Source organism: Carassius carassius, chromosome 45 (genome assembly GCF_963082965.1).
Source record: "Carassius carassius chromosome 45, fCarCar2.1, whole genome shotgun sequence".
Taxonomy (NCBI): domain Eukaryota; kingdom Metazoa; phylum Chordata; class Actinopteri; order Cypriniformes; family Cyprinidae; genus Carassius; species Carassius carassius.
Window position 1 is genome coordinate 23450662 of NC_081799.1, and position 22431 is coordinate 23473092.

Below are 22431 nucleotides of genomic sequence, written 5' to 3' on the forward strand. Positions count from 1 at the left end.
ATAGTTATGAAAATAAAGAAAACTCTTTGAATGAGAAGGTGTGTCCAAACCTTTGGTCTGTACTGTATATATATATATATATGTGTGTGTGTGTATATATATATATATATATATATATATATATATATACACACACATATTAGGGATGTCAACGATTCATCGATGATCGATTCTATTGCATTTTTGTTCATATAGTTTTTGTTCATATATTTTAGTTTTTCTAACAATATATATTAGTTAATTATAGTAGACAGCAAGGTTATTAGAGTTAACTAAATCTGGAACTAGAACTATAACCATCAAAAAAATCATTAATTTATATAAATAAACATTACCTTCTTTATTTTCAGCTGTAATTACAACATTTCTCATTTTGTAGCTTAACTTGCTGAAGTACTAAAATAACTAAAACCATGAAAATGACAAAACAACTAAAATACTAAAATATTACCTATAATTAACATGAAAACAGCAAATATGAAAAAGTCATAGTATATCAGTGATACTAAAATAACACAGTGTTATTTTATGTTTCGTTTACATAAGGTATATAATTAATTAACTAAAAAAAATTCTATGTTTTAAATTTACATCAAACAATATATGACATTGCTCCAAGCAGGTTTTTATTTTTATTTTATTTTTTTATAGTGAATTGAGTTAAATTTTAGAAGCAGTTTAGTGTTAAGTAAATTATTGTACTTATTTATAACAATACTTATTACAATAAACAGTTTTTTTCTCCAAGTAAAATATTTCATGTTTCAACGTCACCCATTGAATACAATTGCAGAGCTTTAATGCAAACATATTTTACATTTGAACTGATGATGCCAATCATTGGATCTTACTGCTAGTCTTCATTCTTTCATTTATAAACATTATAACACTGATACACATGCAATTATCTGTGATGCCTTTTACTTTGCGGTGCACATGATTACACAAAGCATCCATCACATAAAGACTCTCCACATTATTCTATTCATTTGCTAGCCCACAGACAGCAGGAGAGATGGATAAATGAGAAGTGCAGATGAAATTGCCCCTGTTGCCCTGTCTGTGGTACACCTTCTCTGATGTATTTACAATGGCCGACCCTTGCCTGCTGTTGGGAGAGGCCGGTTTATTCAATAACCAGCGTAATGTGTTCTCAGTGTTGTGTGTTGGTACACAGACGGGTGAATCTCCTCCTTTCCATTTGAACACAGCATACTCCCTCCCTCTCTCCCTCCCTCGTGTGCTCTCACCCCCTGCAAACGTTCGGAGAACACGCAGTCTCTCTAACCGCGCTGGAGTGCTGGCTGGATTTGCCATAAGAACGAATGCCTTGACTTAAGTGGAGGAATGACTTAAGAGACGCTTGTGTTCTGTTGTCAACTTCCAAGTTTTTCAACTTTCTTTTTAACGGATACAAACAGCAAGAAAGTGACACTTCACTCTCCCAGGAAATGGCTCAGCCGGGAGGCAGCCAGGACACGTTGGTGGTCCCACTGAAGCAGCTCCACCACGGGGACCACGTGGGTTTGAATGAGGACCTGGTGCGCATTCTGAGAGAGAACTTGCTGCAGCAGGAGCGTCCCCGCCAACCCAGGAGCCGGAGAACCCCATCTTCAATATCCCCCAGGTTGTCTCCGACTACCCTGTCCCCACGCAACTCTCCCAGGCTGCTCCGTCGCATGCTGCTTAATAACAACATCCACAAGCAGCGGCGCTTCACTGTGGCACACACCTGGTAAGGGACCAGATGCTGTGCTTTCTTTGAGATTATAAGAAGATTAGTATGTATGTGTGTGTGATTAATTTTCAATAACTGAATATTGATTGACAGTATTAAATGTAGAATATTGGCTATAGGTGCATTTTTACTAAAAAAAAAATAGATTTTGTCCTTACTGATTGGTTTACGTACTTCCCACTACAAACTGGGAATTTCAATTTCCAGTGAGCCATGTGTTTGGTTACTTGTTTTTGTTTATCTGGTTTTCTCCTTCCCTGTGTTCAGGCTCAATTTTATTCATACAAATCCCAACATTTAATAGGTTCTTGTTATTTGTTAACGACAGTTCAGTTAATGAAGAAGCAGATCGTCTAAGTAAGCATAAACACTGTTTTTTTTATGTGAAAAGGATACTGAACATTCTCTCTCTGACAATCTGAATCTCTCTTACATGTTTCTTGATTCAATCATCATCCAATTATAATGTTGTCATTATTTGCAATGCATTAAATCACTGTATTAGTGAATGTGTTGCGTTGTTTATCATACGGTGAGGTAGTTGTAGCCCCCCTTAATCTCACTGTAGAAGATTAAGGCCTGTTCACACCAAAAACGATAACCATACAGATTAGGGCTGCCCCCTAATAGTTGACTAACCGTTAGTTGACAAAAAAGAGGCTTGGTCGACCAAGTTTTATTAGTCACTTGATCACAGAAAAAAAAAAGGGGTGAAGTCACCCAGTCCGTGAAGGACAAATTGTTAACGTCTGATTTTGTGGTAATACAGTACATCGGGCAGGATATCCAAACGCTCGCCTATCATTCATCAACCTCAAATATGGCATCATCAAAAAATATCATATCATCTGAAAAATGTAAGTATTAGCAACTTTACATTTGCTAACTTTTGCGGCTCAATCTAATGTTAATTTAGAGAAATGTGTGCTATTGACGTGTCTGTGCAGAGTGTGGAAGCTGAACTGCAGCTCTTACTGCGGGACAGATGGAGGCACCGGTGCGCTCACATGCTCTTAAAATACTGTCATTTTCAGTCATAATAAATAAAAAATAAAAGTAATACATCTCTCGAATCAGTAAAGACTACATTTATTTGTGTGCACTCACAATAACAACAAAACATTGCACTTTTGTATAATAATGAAAGTAAACGGGATGCGCTTTCTTGCATCTTGGTCTCTGTGAACTTGAGTGCTAAACTTGAACTCTGTGTATATTTGCCTTGAAGATATGAAAATATATCTATAGAGAGCAAAATGTCAAATGAACCAGTTCAAATGGAAAACAAATATTCTCAGATTATGTAATCCGTAAAAAACATGCATACAGGTGCATCACTACTGCGCAGATGATGAGTCTGTGTTGCCGACTTAATCTCTTAGGCCAAAAACAAAGAAAGCACTAGCTTATCATTGAATTGTTAAAAATGTTAATGCAGTCTCCTTGCTGTTTTTCCCTGACACATTTAGAATTATTATATCGTCCGGTGCAAGTTTATGGCAAGCTTTTTTTTTCGTATGCGTGAGCGGTTATATGCTATGTAGGCAGTTAAAGGTTCATTACAATGATTTAATAATGATTAATGATTAATAAATATGCGATTAGTCGACTAATGCTTAAAATGAACGACTATGAAGTCGACCAGAAAAATCTTTAGTCGAGGGCAGCCCTAATAAAGGTATCTATAAAGATCAATATATTACTGTCCACACCAGCGGACAATATCGTCTGTTTATTCTAAGCGCATGGTCATCTGCTGATTTAAATTCTCATACTCAATATAGCAGGATTGATTTGGTTTGAGCTTGGAAAAAAAATAATTCTGAAAGTGATTCCAACTATATAATTTCTCTGTGGCTTTACCGTTATAGCTGTGGTGTGGACTCTGCTACCTGTATCTTTATTGTTATCTTTATAGTTATCATCCTTGGTGTGAACAGGTGTTAGTCTTGGGACTTTTTATCACACCTTTTTGATCCTATTAGTGTCTTTGTGGCATTAACTTTTATATCTATTTCACTGTGTTCGATCAAACGTTTAACCTTAATCTGGTCTTCTGAGTAATGAAGTTGATTCAACTGCACGCCTTGTTAAATCAGCACCAATGTACCTGCATCTCAGAGAGCAGGAAGAGATCGTACTGTACTGTCAGTGTTGATTCTGTTGTTGTGGTGTCATGGGACCTGCTGTTCCTGTATTAATCACCATCCATTTGTGAAAAAACGTGCCTTTATTACGTAAGAGACCAACGGCAGCTTCAATTCAAACCGTTCTAATTCATATGCATTCAGCTTGCTTTTGTTTCAAACGTGTTAGTTCTCAGTCGATGTCTTGCGTGAGCCGTTTGCCATAATTTCTGTGTCCCCAGCTTTAATTGCATAAGATACTGCTTTGTTTTGTTCACAGATGTGCTACCTGGAGAGGCTTTCCATATTTCACCCTCTCAACGAGTCAATGAGGTGGTGTTAAATGCAAATAATGCAATCTGCAAACCAACGACAATGCAGTGCAATGGGAGATTGTTGTGGTATTTTCTTTGCCTCTCCTTCATATACTGTACGTTCAGCAGTACATCATGGAAAGCCCTCATTAAAAGAATATTTGCTAAGCATTTATTCAGCCTTAGTTCTTTTGATTTAGTTTTATTCATTGAAAAAAATTTGAAGAGGTCTAGCATAACATCACTTGCTCACCAGTAGACGAATAGATGAATGGGTGCCTTCAGAATGAGAGTCCAAACAGCTGATAAAAACATCATAATAATCCACAAGTAATCCACACCACTCCAGTCCATCACTTATTCTGAACTTAAAAAGATGCATCTTTCTAAAAAACAAGTTCATCATTAAGGCTTTTTAATTTTAAACTGTCATTTTTGGCCACAATATGAGTTCTCTCACATCAAAATCTAGCCACATATTTGTTTAGAACTGTTTTGTACTGTTTTCATTTGTTTTCACTTGAAAATGCTGCTTGATCTGTGCATATTTCTCTCCTGATTCAGGTGAGATTATGTATTTAATGTTTTTTTGTTTATTATTATGGATAGAGGATTTGTATTTCAGCCGAAAGCAGCGGTTTGTTGTTAAAAACATCTGATGTTTATAATAAATACGCTGCTTTTCGCTTCACAATACATTAGTTGATGGACTGTGGATTACTTGTGGATTATTGTGATTGTTTTTAATCAGCTGCTTGGACTCATTCAGATGGCACCCATTCACCGCAGAGGATCCATTGGTGAGCTATTGATGTAATGCTATATTTCTCCAAATCTGTTCCCAAGAAACAAACATACTAATCTTCATCTTGGATGGCCTGAGTGTGAGTGAGTACATTGTCATCAAATGTAAAAAAAAAAAAAAAAAGTTCATTTTTTGGTGACCTATTCCTTTTAAGGGGAAGTCGTGGCCTAATGGTTAGAGAGTCGGACTCCCAAACGAAAGGTTGTGAGTTCGAGTCCCGGGCCGGCAGGAATTGTGGGTGGGTGGAGTGCATGTACAGTTCTCTCTCCACCTTCAATACCACGACTTAGGTGCCCTTGAGCAAGGCACCGAACCCCCAACTGCTCCCCGGGCGCCGCAGCATAAATGGCTGCCCACTGCTCCGGGTGTGTGCTCACAGTGTGTGTGTGTGTGTTCACTGCTCTGTGTGTGTGCACTTCGGATGGGTTAAATGCAGAGCACAAATTCTGAGTATGGGTCACCATACTTGGCTGAATGTCACTTCACTTTTAAAAATGAGCTTTGAACTTCCTAATCGTATAGAGTGAAAACCAACTCTACATCTGTTTGCATGTGATGCGGTTGAACGCCAGATCACAGAATCAATCATACTGTTGTAGCCCTTTGAAACTGTCATGCATCTTCTAAAACTGCGTAAGACAGTGTTTGATGTTCAACTCGGCCTTTAAAGGAGTGCTTCTCCTGAGAGAAGCAACGGTTTCCCCTTGGCTGTAATTTGGAGGTTCTATTTGCACTGCTGAAGTTTATTACCCCTTTATCTCTCAGAACATTATTGTTCCTGGTGAAGCTTCCCTCTGCTACACATCTGATCTGAATTTACTTTCAATTTACTTGACATTTCATGTCAGAAGGCTTCGTTTGAAAAATGCAAGCTCAGCTTTTGAGATTGAATGCAAAGAAATTCACATACACTACCATTCAAAAGTTTGGGGTCAGTACATTTAGTCACCATGCTCACAAAGCCAGCATGTGTATTTAAAAATATTAATATATTATAACATTATGTTTTCATTTTGAATATATTTTATATAAGTGAATATTGTAATGTTATTATGATTATAGTTTTAAATTACCATTTTCTATTGAAATATATATATATATATATATATTGGTCTATATATGAGGCCGGATTTGAACTCTGGTCGCTGTGAGCTCAATTGCGCTCCGTGTCGATGCACTAACCACAAGGCTATCAGCACTAATAAATACATTTTTATATTTTATAATTACATATATTATTACAATTACGGTTTACAATAACTGGTTTCCATTTAAGTATTTTTTGTTATAATATAATTCAAATTTAAAATGACACTTTTCTATTTGAAAATATTTTCAGATGTAAGTTAATCCTGTGATGCAAAGCTGAATTTTCTGCATCATTAATCAAGTCTTCAGTCCCACATGATCCTTCATAAATCATTCATTCAAGAAACATTTCTTATCATTATCAATGTTGAAAAGAGTTTAGTTTAGTGGAAATGGGATCCTTTGATGAATAGACAGTTCAAGAGAACAGCATTTATTAGTAATAGAAATATTTTTAACATGGTCTTTTTTGCCACATTTGATAATTTCAATGGGTCTAACATTAGCTGATATCAGAAAGCGGAAGTTACCATCGGTTGTGTTCACAGGTGACTTTGCGAACAGGAACAATTACCCACACACGCCGTACACAAACAGACTGAGCTGCACTCCCATTATTTTACAACCACTGACTTATATTATCCCATCCATGATAGCTCATAAAATCCTCAAGCGCTGACCGCAACACAAAGCAGCTCTCTCCAAAGCTCATGTTTTCTCACTGATAGGCATCACTGTGGTATACAGTGTTACGCTGTGTGTTTTTAGTCGAATTACAGCACTTTGCCAGTGAGGACCACATGAAAGACATTTGGTTGGCATCTCCAGGATGACTCAGGCCTGGCTCGCGAAGACGCCACACATGGCCTGTAGTCATCGCACGAGACATCTGGCTCCTGGCACATTCGGCTGACTTTCTCATGAAATTGCATTTTAAAGCACTTTGAAGGGAATTAGTAACATGAATCACCTGCATTTAATTGTAGAAAGCCAAATATTGACACAAATCTAGTTGAATAAATGAATTGGCATTGTTAGAGACTAGAATAATTAGTCCGACTTTTGTTTGTCTGTTCTGTGTGACTCATTGTACAGATATTTAATTAGTGCTAGTCAACATCATGCAAGTCCAACATCACAGCATGTGCCCGGCGTTGATGCTCTTTTGGTGTGAGACATGTTCTGGCTAGTTGCACATAGTGTTGGGCAAGCTACTTGGAAAATGTAGTGAGCTAAGCTAACAGTTACTCTTCGTTGGTTCAAGCTTCACTACACTAAAGCTACAGCCCTGGGAAATGTAGCAAGCTAAGCTACAGCAACATGGCAAAAGTAGTTTACTACATCTAAGCTTTTTTTTTTTACATTTCATTTTTATGTTGAACCAACATCATACCAAGTCAATGCTCTCTCATTGATCAATAAAACTGTCAGTCAAACAGATAAACAGGCATAATGGTTTAGTCTAATTGTTTATTCAGCAACTGTTCCAAACCAATTTGGCAACAAAAATCAGTATCATGTACTGGGCCGGATTTACCTCGTATTGTGACATAAGGCTAAAATCATTTTTGCTGTCGGCCTTAAACTTTCTTTTGGTAGTTGGTATTGTGGCTTTTATGTACGCTGTACAGATACATTTATATAAATGGTAAAACTTCACAATAAGATTAATTAGTTAATATTAGTAAATGTTGTTAATCTCAGGATTTACCAATGCATTATTAAAATCAAAAGTTGTGTTTGTTAACATTAGTTAATGCACTGTGAACAAACAACCAGTGAATGACTGTATTTTCATTAACAAAGATTAATAAATACTGTAATAAATGTATTGTTCATTGTGTGATTTATACATTTACCATATAAATGTATAGGCTTACAGATAAGCTAAGTTTATTTGCATTTGTTGCATGTGTCATTATATTTTTAACATTTCATCAAAATCAAGTTCAAATACATCAGAGGCAGTACATGAATCATATTTAGGTTTTCATGAACTTAGAGGTTATGCAGTTATTTGGCCAAAATATATTCTAAAAGATTCAGCTCTTCGCACAAGCTATTTGGCTATGACTCAACAACAGATGCTAGACTAAGACACTCTTCTCCACTCCTCAAATACAAAAAAAAAAAAACATTAGCCTTTATAAATATACTGTTTCTTCAGTAACGAAAATAACTAAATAATCCTGAAAACTCCCTCTCCTTCTTCTAACTTCCATCAATACAACCAACGTGAGGAGTTTTCTGGAGTGATGACATTACTGCACCGAGGTCGAAGTGCTGCGAAATGCTCTTCTGCCATACATTATACTCATCGGGAGGAGTAATGTGGTTTGACTGACGGTTTGAGCAGCCAATGGAGTTACGAGGTTTAGTGGAATCTCTCACCGATCCAGGATCAGTGATCCTTATTTCCATTTTGAGCTTAAGCTTCAGAAATGCTTTGAAAAATGTATCTGTTGTTGACACTACCTTTCTACTTGATCAAAAAAGAGCTTAGCTTCTAAAAACCTATTCGATTCAGGAAACAGCGATGCTACCACCAGGCTACAGAGAAATGTAGTTAAACTACGAGCGTCACTACTTGTAACAACGCTAGTGCAAATGTTTTGCTTGGAAAATACGTGCGAATACGGCAGACATAAAAAAAACATACAGTAGCCCAGCCTTATAATAATTTGTCTATATTAAATGTATCGCTCTTAACAGACCTGTGTTTTGTATCACTAGTGCAGTGTCTGTTCTTGAAGCATATAAGCCATTCCTGCGTGAGGCGTGCCGCTTCTGGCTCTCGCTGTTCTGTACTACTATTAAAAGTAGGACACCCAAATTGGACACTGCACTCCCTTAGGTCCGCAGAAACATACCTGCCACGCGTGAAGTCGATTGGATGAACGGTTTTTGACATAATATAATTGCAGACAGACAGACAGACACACAGAGATTCCTGTCTTTATTAGAGAGAAGAATGTTCAGTCCCTCCTTCCGAAGCTTCGAATATTCAGAGTTGATTACTACCGAAGCTTCGAAGCTCAAAAACTTTTATTCGGACCAGCCCTAAAAATCTTATAGAATTTAAGAATGGAATGATTCAATGATTCACTCGGTACTTACTTGTTTCATTATTGGATGAATCAGTGTTTTTGAATACATTTCTTGAATTAATGATTCAAAGACAAATGCATTTTTAACAGCTCCTTTTCACCACCTAAAAATAAAAGATTAAATTCCTAGACACAGGAATTTAAAGGTGAATTTGACATTTAATTTAGCAACAAGTATCCGATTCCTGACCTTAAGTATCTGATCCTGGAATTGGAATTGATTTTCAAAGCTTTTTCTATTTGAATGTATTTTGAAATATAATTTTTTCTAATGATAGCAAAGCTGAATTTTCATTAATAGTATTATTATTATTATTATTACAAAAATTACTCTTTTCTATTGAAATATTTTTATATGTATTATATATACATATTATAATATTGTTATCATTATAATTTAAAAGTAGTTGTTTACTACTATATTTTTTTTTTTTTTTACAAATTTCTGACGTGAAGCTGTATTTTCAACATCATTAGTCCAGTCTTCAGTCACATGATCCTTCAGAACTCATTCTGATATGCTGAAACATGTTGTCCCTGGGAAGGTGTAATGTTTGAGTGAAGTCTATTTCAGTTTAGCATATGTCTGTGTTTGATTTGTTCTCTGATTGCCCATAAATCATGTTGACAGCTTTACCAGAGATACAGCAATATGGATGCTGCCTGTTGCCGGCTGAATATTCACTGTACGATTTGTGTGTATTGGAATTGACAGTGCGATCTGAGATGTTCTCCACGGGATTCTTGCTGCTGCCATTTTTCTGCTTACGTTTCAAGAGAAAATGGGGATAAAAAATAGAGCTGTCCACACTGATTGATTGAGCAGAGAGAGGGAATCATAGACAAATAGAGAGAATCATAACCACAACACTAGTGGTATTAAATTGTCTGATTTACTTGATTTATTTTTGAACCGTGAAGGAATTATTCAGGGTTAAATACAACTTACTGAAACTCAAAAATCAAACAAGATCTGTGGCATGTTTATTATCACAGAACGATTAAAAAAAAGTAAATTTGGTCTCTGTAAATAAGAAAAAATACATTTATAGTAATCAGGGTTTTTCCTTGGTCAAAAAAGGTCTGTGTTGGTGGCTGCGGTCATCCACACACAGTAAAAGTACCCTACAGGCATGATCGTCCAGCCCAATATTGACCATAATTGAAAGAAATGCAAAGAAACAGCTAATCATTTAGCTAACTGATAGTCTAATTTCCTACCATATCTTTGAATAAAATTAGCAGCTTAAAATATTATAAAATATTAAAATAAAATATTAAACAGCACAACAATAATATAGTTTTAATAATTAAAAAGAACCCCCCCCGCCCCAGCAGCAAATCAGCATATTAGCATGGTTTCTGAAGGATCATGTGACACTGAAGACTGGAATAAATTAAGATTTGCATCACAGGAATAAATTACATTTTAAAATATATTCAAAAAGAAAGCTGTTGTTTTAAATTATAGTAATATTTCACAATATTTCCACTGTTTTTACTGTATTTTTGGTCATAAATGCAGCCTTGATGAGAAGAAGAGTTGAATTGAATTGAATCCAGTGCATGCTTTTCTAAACAGCACTGATGTGTTTATCGCTCACCATGATACAGGCGTATGTTGTCATGATGTACTTCAACACACTATTAGTGTTTATAGTGAACTTGTTTATTTATAGAGAATCACTGATGAAGTTGAGCCAGTTGTGTTAAAATGTATTAATTGGTGATGGTTAATCTCAATCAGTCATGTATGAATCATAAACTCCCTTCTCTGAAACAGTAGCAGATAATTTCCTGGTAGGAAAAGATTTCAGAGCACATGTTTCAGATGACAGGTGACTAGTCTGTGATCGTCTCCTTTGAGTGAGAGCAACATTAAAAAGTGGCGGGTCTGTAATGGGCAAGGGTTCAGTTCATTTAGCCCGAGTTAAGCTGCTGCAAAGGTGCTCGGGGAGCGAGATTTAAAGAAAGAATGCAATCTTATCTCTTTCACATGGCCAGGAGAGAGCGTGATGGTCTCCTTTGAGTGCTCACACTCGAACCTGCTTCATTTCAATATGAAAGTGGACCGCTGCATCCAGCGCCGTATCCCAGCTCCCACTGCAGCGGTGGACTGAATGGATCCTGCCCCTTCAGAACTCATCCCATCATTCATGTCTTCTCGCTTGATAGTCCGCCTCATTAGCATTCCTCACATCAGCTCCGAGCGCACAACACGCAGCCTTTATTTGCTATTACGTGAGCTCCAATGTGCGTCTTGAGATACGTCTCCACTGTTATTATTCGGTGGGTTTTATTTATATATTTATTTTTGGCCTGTGGATCACATCCTTGGCATTTATTTCCCCAGCAACGAATTTTCCGTGAACTTCTCGTGCTTGTGCTTTTTAGCCCGAGGTCCTAATAGCATGGCACGCTCAGTGCACTTTAATGGCCTGCCCACTGGAAGAGGGGCTGTAAATGCGTTCAGGAATCGATCAGCCCGTTGTGATGTCATCAGCGCACTCTCCACAAAAACACAGAACTGGAGCTATGAGGGAAAACTCCCCCGCAGCCAGTATTTACTGTCTGCTAAGTATGTGTGCGACAGTGCCGAGTCATAATAGAAAGGTTTTTGTTTTTTGTTGCCTTGAGATCCACCAGTGTTTCCTAGAGTTCTGTTTAAGCAACAGAACAGCTGCAAACACAGAACGTTATTGGTATTAAATATATCTAAATTAAAACAATGTGATTTTTTATAGTACATTTGAATATTTCCCTTAGTTGAAATCTTTTTTACAATAAAATTTCTATTTGCGTATTTTTATCATTAACAACACAAACACTGAGTCAGTTTGTACTTCTTACATTACTTAACTAACCAATCTGACCACTCTGAGTTATGATTCATTAAAAGAATCTGCTTATAAGAGTCATTTGTTTGTAAATTAGACTTGACCTTGCTGAAACAGATTATTATGAATCATTCAAAAACACAAGTTAACAGATTAAATCTGAATTTTTCCCTTAACTTAAATACTATTCATCACAACAAATTTTATTTTTGTAAATGTAACGTTAGCATCACATTGTGATAAGCATATATTTAATCAGATATTAGTTGAAAAACAACCCTGACAGTTCATAAGTCATTTGTTTGTGAATCAGAATTAACTTGACAATTCTCTTTTAGAGTGAACTGTTTATTTTATTTTTTTATTAATCATTCAAAAATACTCTTAAGTTACTGAATCAGTATAATGGATCCTTCATGAATAGACCCTGAATTCACTGAAAAACTCAAACTAAAGCAGACTTTATGTACCTATAAAAAAAGTTATTAAATAAAATAACATTCCTTATTAGTTTTCATGTGACCGTAAGAAAATATATTTAAAAAAGTGGTTGTATGTAATAATGTAATTATGTAATGTGTTCCTGTATGTTTGTATTAAAAAATAAATATATAATTAAAACATAATTTCTTATAAAATAATCATGCAGCAAGTAAATAAATCAATCATAAAAACATTAAATCCGGTGGTCAGTTTTGTTTTACGGTCGTAGTCCTGAAGAGCACACATGCAGTAATTGCATGTTTGTGTCGTATAAACATGCAGCAGAATAGCTCGGCTTTATTTATGCTAAGCCAAACACCGTGACGGGAAACAATTTTCCAGCACACATGATAAATGGCTTTCACTCAGAAGTAATTGGTTTTAATAGTGGAAAAATATCCACAGCATGTGTTTATCTACCAGGGCTAGTTACTTAATCAGAGCTGTTAAAACTTGCTGTCATTTAAAACCATGAGATGCTTGCAAGGTCAAGCATCAATATTAATATAGAGCTTATACTTAGTTAAGCAATTTAATGAAAAAATTTTATTACGCGTTGGTGCATAATTCATCTTTTTCGAGTCAAATTTGTACTTGATTATATTGAGAGACCTGAGCAATATCCAGAGACCTGAATCTGTTTTGAAAATGGGAATCGAATGCAGCGGATGTTTTTTTGTTTTCTCTCTCTCTCTATTTATATGTTTTTTTATTGGGTTATAAGATAGTCTCTTTGTCTTTAGTCTGTTTGTTGTGGTAGTTGTGTGTGTGACCACTAGGGGGATGCAGTGGACACGGTGTTGTATGTACCGGTCATGACTGTTTACTGAATAGGATTGAGCTCAAATCCTCACTTTGGCTTGTGATTTCAAATGAAACCCCTATTTTCTATGTAAAGCTGCTGTTTTCAACCTGAAAATGCTGTTTCGAGTAGCCTGTCCTGAATTGACAACATGACATGTGCTAAATGTGTTCCCTAATTTCTCCTGCTCGTTCTGTACCTTCAGAGAGCAGAATTATTAGGACATGAAAGTGAATTTGTATGCATCAGCAGAGGTGAAGTCGTGCGTAGGCTGTCTGTCAGGCTAAAGTGCTCAGTTAAAGGCAGATTGCAGCCCCTAATTAAAAAAGGAGCCAAAAATAAATAGGACACAGAGGGACTGAAGATTTTTTTCACCCACTAATGTAAAAAAAACTCCTATCATGCTTGTCATAATGAGACTGTCAGTCAGGTGACACTAAGCTTCAGTATCCTCAAGTGTTTTACGGTACAGGTCAGTCTTTCTGTGTTTCTCCATCACGGATTGTTTGTGCTCTTTTACGACTAATTGCATGTTAGCTCAGAATGCAAAAGCAAACATTTACCATGAACTGTAACGTTGCGCAAATACATAAAGCCAGTGACCCTGTGCAGTGCACAAAATGTTGTTTGTCTAGATGTACTGGATGTATTTCAACCCATGTAAAAAAAACACACACAAAAAAAAACACATCAACCCTCACTTCATCTTATTTTTAGGCTTTATTTATATTTTTGACTTGACTTAATGATAAATTGCATTAACATACCGTTGCATTTATGCAGTGTGTGCCTATAACTATCAAATAATTAAATTGCATTGAAATTGCATTAAATGCTAGTTGTGTTTGACATGATACCCTGAGCTACCGAAGTTTTCAACCATATAGAAAACTGAATTATGGTTATTTATACACATTTTAAAACTATAATATTAAAATATTAATATTAATTTTGTATTCATCCTGTATTTATATTTGTCCATTATTATTAATCAGGATACATCCACTGCCAGTAGTTTTTTTCATCATTATATTAACAAAATAATAAAAAATGCATTAATTAATTTGCATTAAATCATAGTTTTATTTGACATGCTACATTTTCCCCCCTGCTATATAGAAAACAGAATTATGATGATGTGCACATTTTCCATGTTTACTTTATTTAGCCTGTATTTGTATTTGTTCATCACTGTCATTCGGGCTATGTCCTTTGCCAGTAGTTGTTTTTATTTTATTCATAATAAAAAACACAAAAGTTTCACAGTAGAGTGGTGTTCAATATTTACTCTGTTACTATGGAGAGAACCATGTGACTGAGTGTTTGTAATCACATATTTGGCACCGATGAGGCATTTTAATATTGAACATTGCCAAGAAACTGTGTTTTGTTTACAGTTTGATTGACATAGCGCATGGATATGCCTGTTTTAATGTAAATATTATAAGAGCGTAAGATCCTCTCGACAAGAAATTACTTGTGCACACATGGCACAGTCTGTCTACAAACGGAAAAGTGTTAAAGCATGTGACATTTACAATCTTCGCCTCACAGTCAAACTTTACCAGCATCTTTGAACTCTGGTTATGTTTGAAAACTAATTTGCATCCATCGAGTTACAGCTCTCGTAACGAATGCCACAGGACCAGATTTGGTTGTTTTAAACTCACTCGAACCAAAATCAAGCATTAAAAGATGTATAGCTTCATTTATGAGAAATGGGTGCTAGGTTTACTGTCACTGTGTGGCTAGCATGCTAAAATGGATTTCATATTCTGCAGCTTAGCTTTGATCCGAGCTGAGCGTGACATCTGGCCCGACCCGTCTGACACTGCTTTGCTCTGGAAAGTTGTTTTATACACTTAACGGTCTGTTTTCTGATGCAAGCGGAGACCAGCATACACCAAACCTCATTACAAAGCTTTAAATAATAGTTAGGCTGGGCCTGGTGAATATGAAAGTATGCAGTGTTACGCATTAAAAATATGTTTGCAGTTAGCTGTGGGCTCATAATGCTTTATGATACACCTTAGAAATTGTTTTTGCTGATTTAAGAGCTTGCTGAGAGTATATACAGTATATATACAGTGCTGTTCACTAATATTGGCACCCTTGCTAAATATGATAGTCGTTGCAAAATGAAATCACTTTTTAACAAAACAATTTAACATCCCTGAGAAGAATGTCCGGAGTCAGACTTGCCTGACGAGGGTTTCTTAGCAGTAAACTGACCATTTTCCAGTCCAAGTTGAACGTCCTTCAAGGACTGCGCATCCACACTTTTTGCTTTGCCATCCTTATTCTGCTCTGTCACTCATGGACAACCTGCCTGTTTTGTCTGAGGGCTGTATATTTACCACCGGTTAGCCTGCTCTGAGGACCGTTATGCACATGCTGCAAGCACATACACAGAAATAAAATACATGAAGCAGAAAGCACTGGTCCGTGCATGTAGCACGTGCACAACAGTCCTGAGCGCAGGCTGTACTGCTGGTCGATAGGAGTAAAGCGCAGATATGCTGCTCTGAAAGAATATCTGAAATGGGGCAAAGAAAAATGCGATGATGACCACAACAACGCTGTCGGCATCTCATTACGTCATTAATGCAGTTATCATCACAGCCCTAGATATACTTCAGAGATATTTTACTCATAAGAATTTCTAGGGGTGCCAATAATGGTAACCAACATGCATTGGAGAAAAACATTTATTTCACAATGTGTTTGCATATTCTTTAATGTGAGTCTGGGCAGGGGGAGAGAGCGAGAGTGAGATAGAGCGAGTGTTTGCAAACTTGTGGACAGTCACAGAAGTGTGTGTTCAACCAAAGTCCCTTCCTTGGTTTGACTTGAAGCAGCAATGCGCAGACCGATCGCGGTATGACATCAAAGCACCGCGAGAGCTACAGAGAGCAGATGGCTCTGCATGCTTTCCAAATGCTCTCGCGGTACTTTGATGTCCGATCAGTGCTGCTTCAAATCAAACACACCTCATCTCACAGTTGGTCCGTTTTTACGGCACATTTACCCTCACATCCGCATGTAAACATGTCGTCGGCTTTCTAGTTCTTCATTGTGAGTTAAACAGACACAAAGTTCACAATTTGTACTACAATATTGACTGTTTTTGCTCAAGATCACTGACAAAGTTTTAATCAAAGCCACAGCAGAGCTGTTTTGTGTCTCCGAGCAACACAGCTGTGTTTCGATACTACATGAATCTCTGTTTTTGAACCAATCAAGTCAATGATTCAGTAACCCATTCATAAAGACAGACTCATTTTTGAATGAATCAGCTGCTTGAATGAATGATTAACGACTCACTTATTAGAACAGACATTTAACGTCATCTACTTGGGTTTTGGTTTCATATTTAAAAGTATTGCATTTTTCCCAACATTTTCAATTTATTTGTATGTTCAGTTCAGAACACCGATGACAACAGGAGTTGCACTGTCTAAAAAGTTTGTGGTTTAAAGGTGCTTTTTTTACTTGAAGCATATGTTGTCTTTTTCTGTATTTTGTTGTCAGAGTGCACCAGAATGCTTAATTTACATGTTTAATTCTCAAACATTTTCTTTTGGGAGATGATGTCATATTCTGAACTATGTAACCTTTTTGACCTCTTGTGAGTTTGCCGGTATGATTATGTCATTTAATTTTAGGGCTGGGCGATATATCGAATATTAGCGATAATATCGGAATAATTTTGACGACGATGTACAATTTGAATATATCGGGAATTTCGAATATTTCAAATTCAAGCATACTTTCCCAAAAGAACGCGCCGAATGTCCAAAAAAGGAACCTGTAACTGCTGACTGCTCTACGCCCCTCTACTGCGAGAGCTGTAATGATAGCGGTTGACAGATAACAAGAGTTTAAATCTCCGAATCAGAGCTCCACTGTTACAAGGATACATTTTCTGCCCGGTGTTTGCTTATTTTAAGCAATCTGGCAACCATGCGCACGTGCTCACTCCTCATTGCGGAAGAGCCGCCGCCGATAATCTGAAAACACTAACAAGCTGGAATTGAGCGATCTAATGAAAGTGTCGTTCAGCCTGTCTGTGTTCTGTCGTGAGATCTCAACTGTATTGTTTGCATTTGTGATCGCAAAATAAATGCACTTACTCGACCGCTGATGTTTGAATAGAGAAACATAGGCTATGGCCATTTGGAATTACTATTGGGGAATTTCACAGATATTTTTACCAGTTTCCATAATATAGACAGAGAGAATGCAAAAGTCTTTGGTATTCATTTATATATATTTATATATAAGAAATAGCTATGTGCTTCAGCAACTAGCTCCCCATCTAAGAGGGTTTTTAGTGTCAGTAGGAACATAGTTTCATGCCACAGAGCTTCTCTTAAAACCACAGACAGTTGACAGACTTGTGTTCTTAGCTTAAAAACTTGTTAAAAAATTAAAATAAAATACTTATCCCAGTTGCATAGTTTAAATTGTGAATTGCATGCACTAAAAAGTTGACAGAATGCACTTTCTGTAACTGTTACTTAATTTGCACTGCTTCAGTTACATATAGGCCTACATTTATTCATTTAATAAAAAGCAGTAAGTGATCTCTTGGTCTAGATTTTTTAACTGCTTAAATTAGCTGTTTAATCTAAATGTTTTTTTTTTTTTTTTTTTTAATGGGCAAAAGAAAATCATGTTTTATTTTTTATTATTAAAATGCAAATGCAAACATATCAAGATACATATCGAATATCGTAAAAAATTTGACAATATCGAGATATCATTTTTTTTTTGTATATCGCCCAGCCCTATTTAATATAATACCCTGTAGAGAGTATTGGCACTTTCAACATATCTGAATGTCATGAACGGTTATGAAATATAATATAATATAATAATATGAAAAGTAATTTCAGTCGGCTAACACAGCTCTTTGTTTTGGGATGGATTAGTCCACCCTCCCTCTCAGAAGAAGGCCATGCAGAGCAGGCTGCAGACAGAGAGAGAGGGAACGTGTGAGGGAATTATTGGGAGCAGCCAGAATGCCTGGACTCAGACTGACGCAGGCAGGACAGCTGATGACGTGGGGAGTGAGAGACTCGGGCTTCTGTGCTCCAAAGCTGGCGCTGCGCTCCACCAGCAGAAGCATCTGCTTCTACTTTTACATCAGCATTTTTAATTCCCCCTACTCGCGAACGCCACAGTGTTCATTAGGAGATGTTTTTCTATCTGCTGGAATTCAGACGTCATCACTCAGCACTTTGTCAGAAGCAGTGTTTGTCTTTCATTCACCCACACACACATCTTAAAGGTGTGGATTGAGAGCTTTAGTTGTCACCATAAGCTTTTGGCCTAAAGTGACACATATGACAACCATATTTGTCAGTATAGTGGTGCTATAAGTGCTTAATTTGTAATGATTTTTATTTTATTTATAGCACATTCAAGTCCATGTATGTAATGTGTATTTATTTATTATAAAATGTATTATAAATTCATTGTAAACAATTGTATAATAATAATAAATGTACAAATATACTGCATATTATTGGTGTGTATATATGTATGTGTGTATGTATATGTATATGTGTATATATGTATATCCATATTTAACCCAATACTGCATTATGAAAATGAGATGTATTGAATAATGTGGTGGTGATGCATATTAAAATGCATATTAAAAAATAATAATGAAATTCCAGATGTGCTTTCTTGAAGGAACAGCCTGCTCTTTAATACGTAGGGTGAGTGATTTAATCAAACCCTTGACTCTGAGTGCATAACTTTATTTGGGATGGATTAGGGACTGTCATTTTTGTGTTTTGGTTGTATGTTGCAAGACTTCGTGTTTGAACAGGAAGGAATTCCTTGAAGTGTGAATGTGTGTTTGTATAAATTGACAAGTGATGTATGCTCAAGGAAATGCTGTTGGATTTACTGTTGGGGTGTGACAAACACTGACGTATGCAAGCATGCACACACACAGAGAGAGCAGATGTTAGAGATGCACTCACGTCCTCACCTTCAGGAGCTGCACTCAGTCACACTGTTGCTAAAACGCTTATGAATTAGCACAAGGTCCAGACCGTTGATATGGTTGTTTGTGGATTAGTATGTGGTTGCTGGGATGCTTTGGTTGACTGCTAATGTGCTGATGTGTCTGATCAGTTCATCTGATTGTATATTATGCAGCTTGAAAGGTTATGGACCAAAGTTTAATGTTTATGTTTAGGAGTTTGTTCAAAGAGCTAACGTTGGGAATGAAAAAACACGTAACATTATTTGTCAATCGTATTGAAGTTAAAATTTGGAGTGTTGTTTTATGGTATAAAATGTAATTAATTTAATTATAAATATTTTAATTATAAAATATTAGGAGAATTTCATTTTTATAATTATTTTATTATTACGTAATAACTGTGTAAGATACAAAATATACAAATTATTTTTTATAAATTAAATTGTGTATAATTTAATCAATTTAGATTTTTTTTTTAAAAGGGGAAAAATCATTTTAATCAGCAAGGAAACATTACATTGAATACGTTATTGATATTTATGTTACATAATATTTATATTTTGAATAAATGCTGTTCTTTCTATTCAAAGGATTCTGAAAAAGTTTCTACAAAAATATTAAGCAGCAGAACTTTTTCAACACTGATAACAATCAGAAATGTTTCTTGTGCAGCAAATCAGCAAATTATAATGATTTCTGAAGGATCATGGGACACTGAAGACTGGAGGAATGATGCTGAAAAATCTACTTTAATCACAGGAATAAATTACATTTTACAATATATGAACACAGAAGCCAATTGTTTTAAATTGTTAACTGTTTTTACTGTATTTTTGACCAAATAAAATTACAAACATATAAAAAAAAACATTTGAAGAAATCTTATGGACCTCAAACTTTTAAATAGTAGTGTTTTTTTTTTTTTTTTTTAAACAGAAGTTGTTTAGCTTTTCTCATTGAGTTTAGTTTTTTTCCAAAATGCAGGGAAGCAGAGGTGTCTTCATGCATGCTGGTGCAGGACTGATGAGCGAGACATTAATTAAAGACGAGGTGAATCCACAGGCTTGACGCTGATGGTGCTGTTTGTGTTTAATTGAGAGGACATGCATGACGCACCCACGTCCCTTTTGTTTGCCAGCGACGCTAACGTGTAAACGCAAAGCCTCCACTGCACTGTAAACCATTACTTACATCACTGTCTGTCACAGGAACGCAAACGGTGTAAGAAGAGTTTATAACACAACAACAACTCAGTGCTGATCCCTCTGTCTTTATCACAGACTCTTAAATGCACAGGTTTTTTCCTCTTCGCAGCAGATTTGGAACTGTTTGTGTAGCACTTTTGATCTGTTTTTATTCTTAGCCTCATATACTCATTACGCTCAAATCAGTTATTGGGTTGAAAGAGAGAGCGATACGCGAAGTGAACTGTGTGCGGAGCAGATTAATTTAGCGTTAAGAATATTAGGTTCGGTAATGATGTGGAATGGGTTAGGGAATATGAGCACAATCCAGACTATTGACGTCAGCACAGCGCGAGTCTGGGTCTCATGGCATCCAATGTTTTTTTCTTTAGAGAGAGCATAACTTGTTTTGACATGCTTTTCTATGCTTTGCGTTTTAATAATTGCAGATTAGACAGAAGTTGGTTTCATCTCATGATAAGTGAGCCAAACGTGAACTCTGAACAATGAAATAGATCCTTATTAGAATATTATTATTATTACTAAAACAAATCAGAGATTCACAGAAACTCACAAGTCATTCTTGGAAAGCTGTGGAAATTGGCGATCCCCGTGGATGTTTAATTAGATTTTTATCTATATACGCATGTAACTCAAACAAAAGATGCAGGCGATTACCTTGCGTTATGTAACACGAATCACAAATGAAGCTTACATAAGAAACGTTAAGTTGAAAGACAAAGAGGCTTTTCATTTCAAGCATTAATTTTTAGGGGTTTATGCAGGACCGGCCCCTCGTTTCACCTGGGAAGCTGGATTCCTTCAAACAATGTCTCTTATATTTAATATTTATGATTTATATGTCCATACACACTGAAAACAGTTGGGTGTTGGATTTATTTTTAAACAGTTTTCACTTAGAAAAATTGCTAGTAAATTGCACATATAATTACATAGTAGCACCTTGACTTAAATGTGAAATATTGAAGTAGAAAGACTGAAAATTTTATTTCTTGTAAAACATACTCCAATCAAAAAAAAACTAAAAAACTTTTTTTTACAGTGGATCTACTGTATAACCTGTGGGCTGGTGTTCTGAAGCAGAAGCTGTAATGGAGGGTGTTTTTGAGTTCAAGAGATTTCATCCCTCAATAAAAGACCTTTTAGAGCTCCCATACATTATTTAAGAGATGCGTCTGTAGTGCTTTCCTCACAGTGTTCTGCTCGAGAGGAATTGGACAGACAGTCCTAAAAGGACAGCAAATGGGGAACTGATAGCGTCATTTGTGTACTGTCTGTTTTATTTTAGCACATGATGTAGACCGCGCAAACATGCTGAAAAATCCACAGCCAGGTGCACAGGTCTCTCTTTAATAGGTAAGATCAGACTGAAGGCAAATGTAGAAAATCAAATGTAAGTCCACGTCTGATATAACAGGAACTGGGACTTCTAATGCTTGCTATGACTGCATTTATTTGATCAAAGATGCAGTAAAAACAGTAATAATATTATATTATTCTAATATTATATTATTATAGTTAAAAAACTATTTTTTATTTGATTATATTTTAAAATGTAATTTATTCCTATGATGCAAAGCTGAATTTTCAGCACCATTACTCCAGTCTCTAGTGTCACATGGCCCTAATATGCTGATTTGCAGCTCAAGAAACATTCCTTATAATTATCAAAGTTGAAAACAGTTTTGCTGCTTTTCATGGATGCATGCTTGACAAAGATGCTTGACTTTGAAAGTGTGTTGGCTTGTTGTGTAATGCTATAGGAAATTATATATTTATATATAAATTTACACTTGCATTGTGTTACGTCCAGAGACGAAGTCTTTATTGATTTATATTTTTTTTATTGTGTGTAGTGTTTTTTCTTCTTTCCTTGTCCTCCTTGGCTCCTCCTACTCAATCTGCTTGGCAGGTAGTTGAT

At 36.1% G+C, this 22431-nt stretch overlaps 1 protein-coding gene across 5 annotated transcripts in view; it reads left to right on the forward strand.

Moving 5' to 3' along the window:
- Window positions 1-22431, forward strand: part of LOC132127716 (cAMP-specific 3',5'-cyclic phosphodiesterase 4D-like) — a 244931-nt gene that overhangs the window by 126132 nt on the left and 96368 nt on the right. The gene's annotated exons all lie outside the window — the stretch shown is intronic.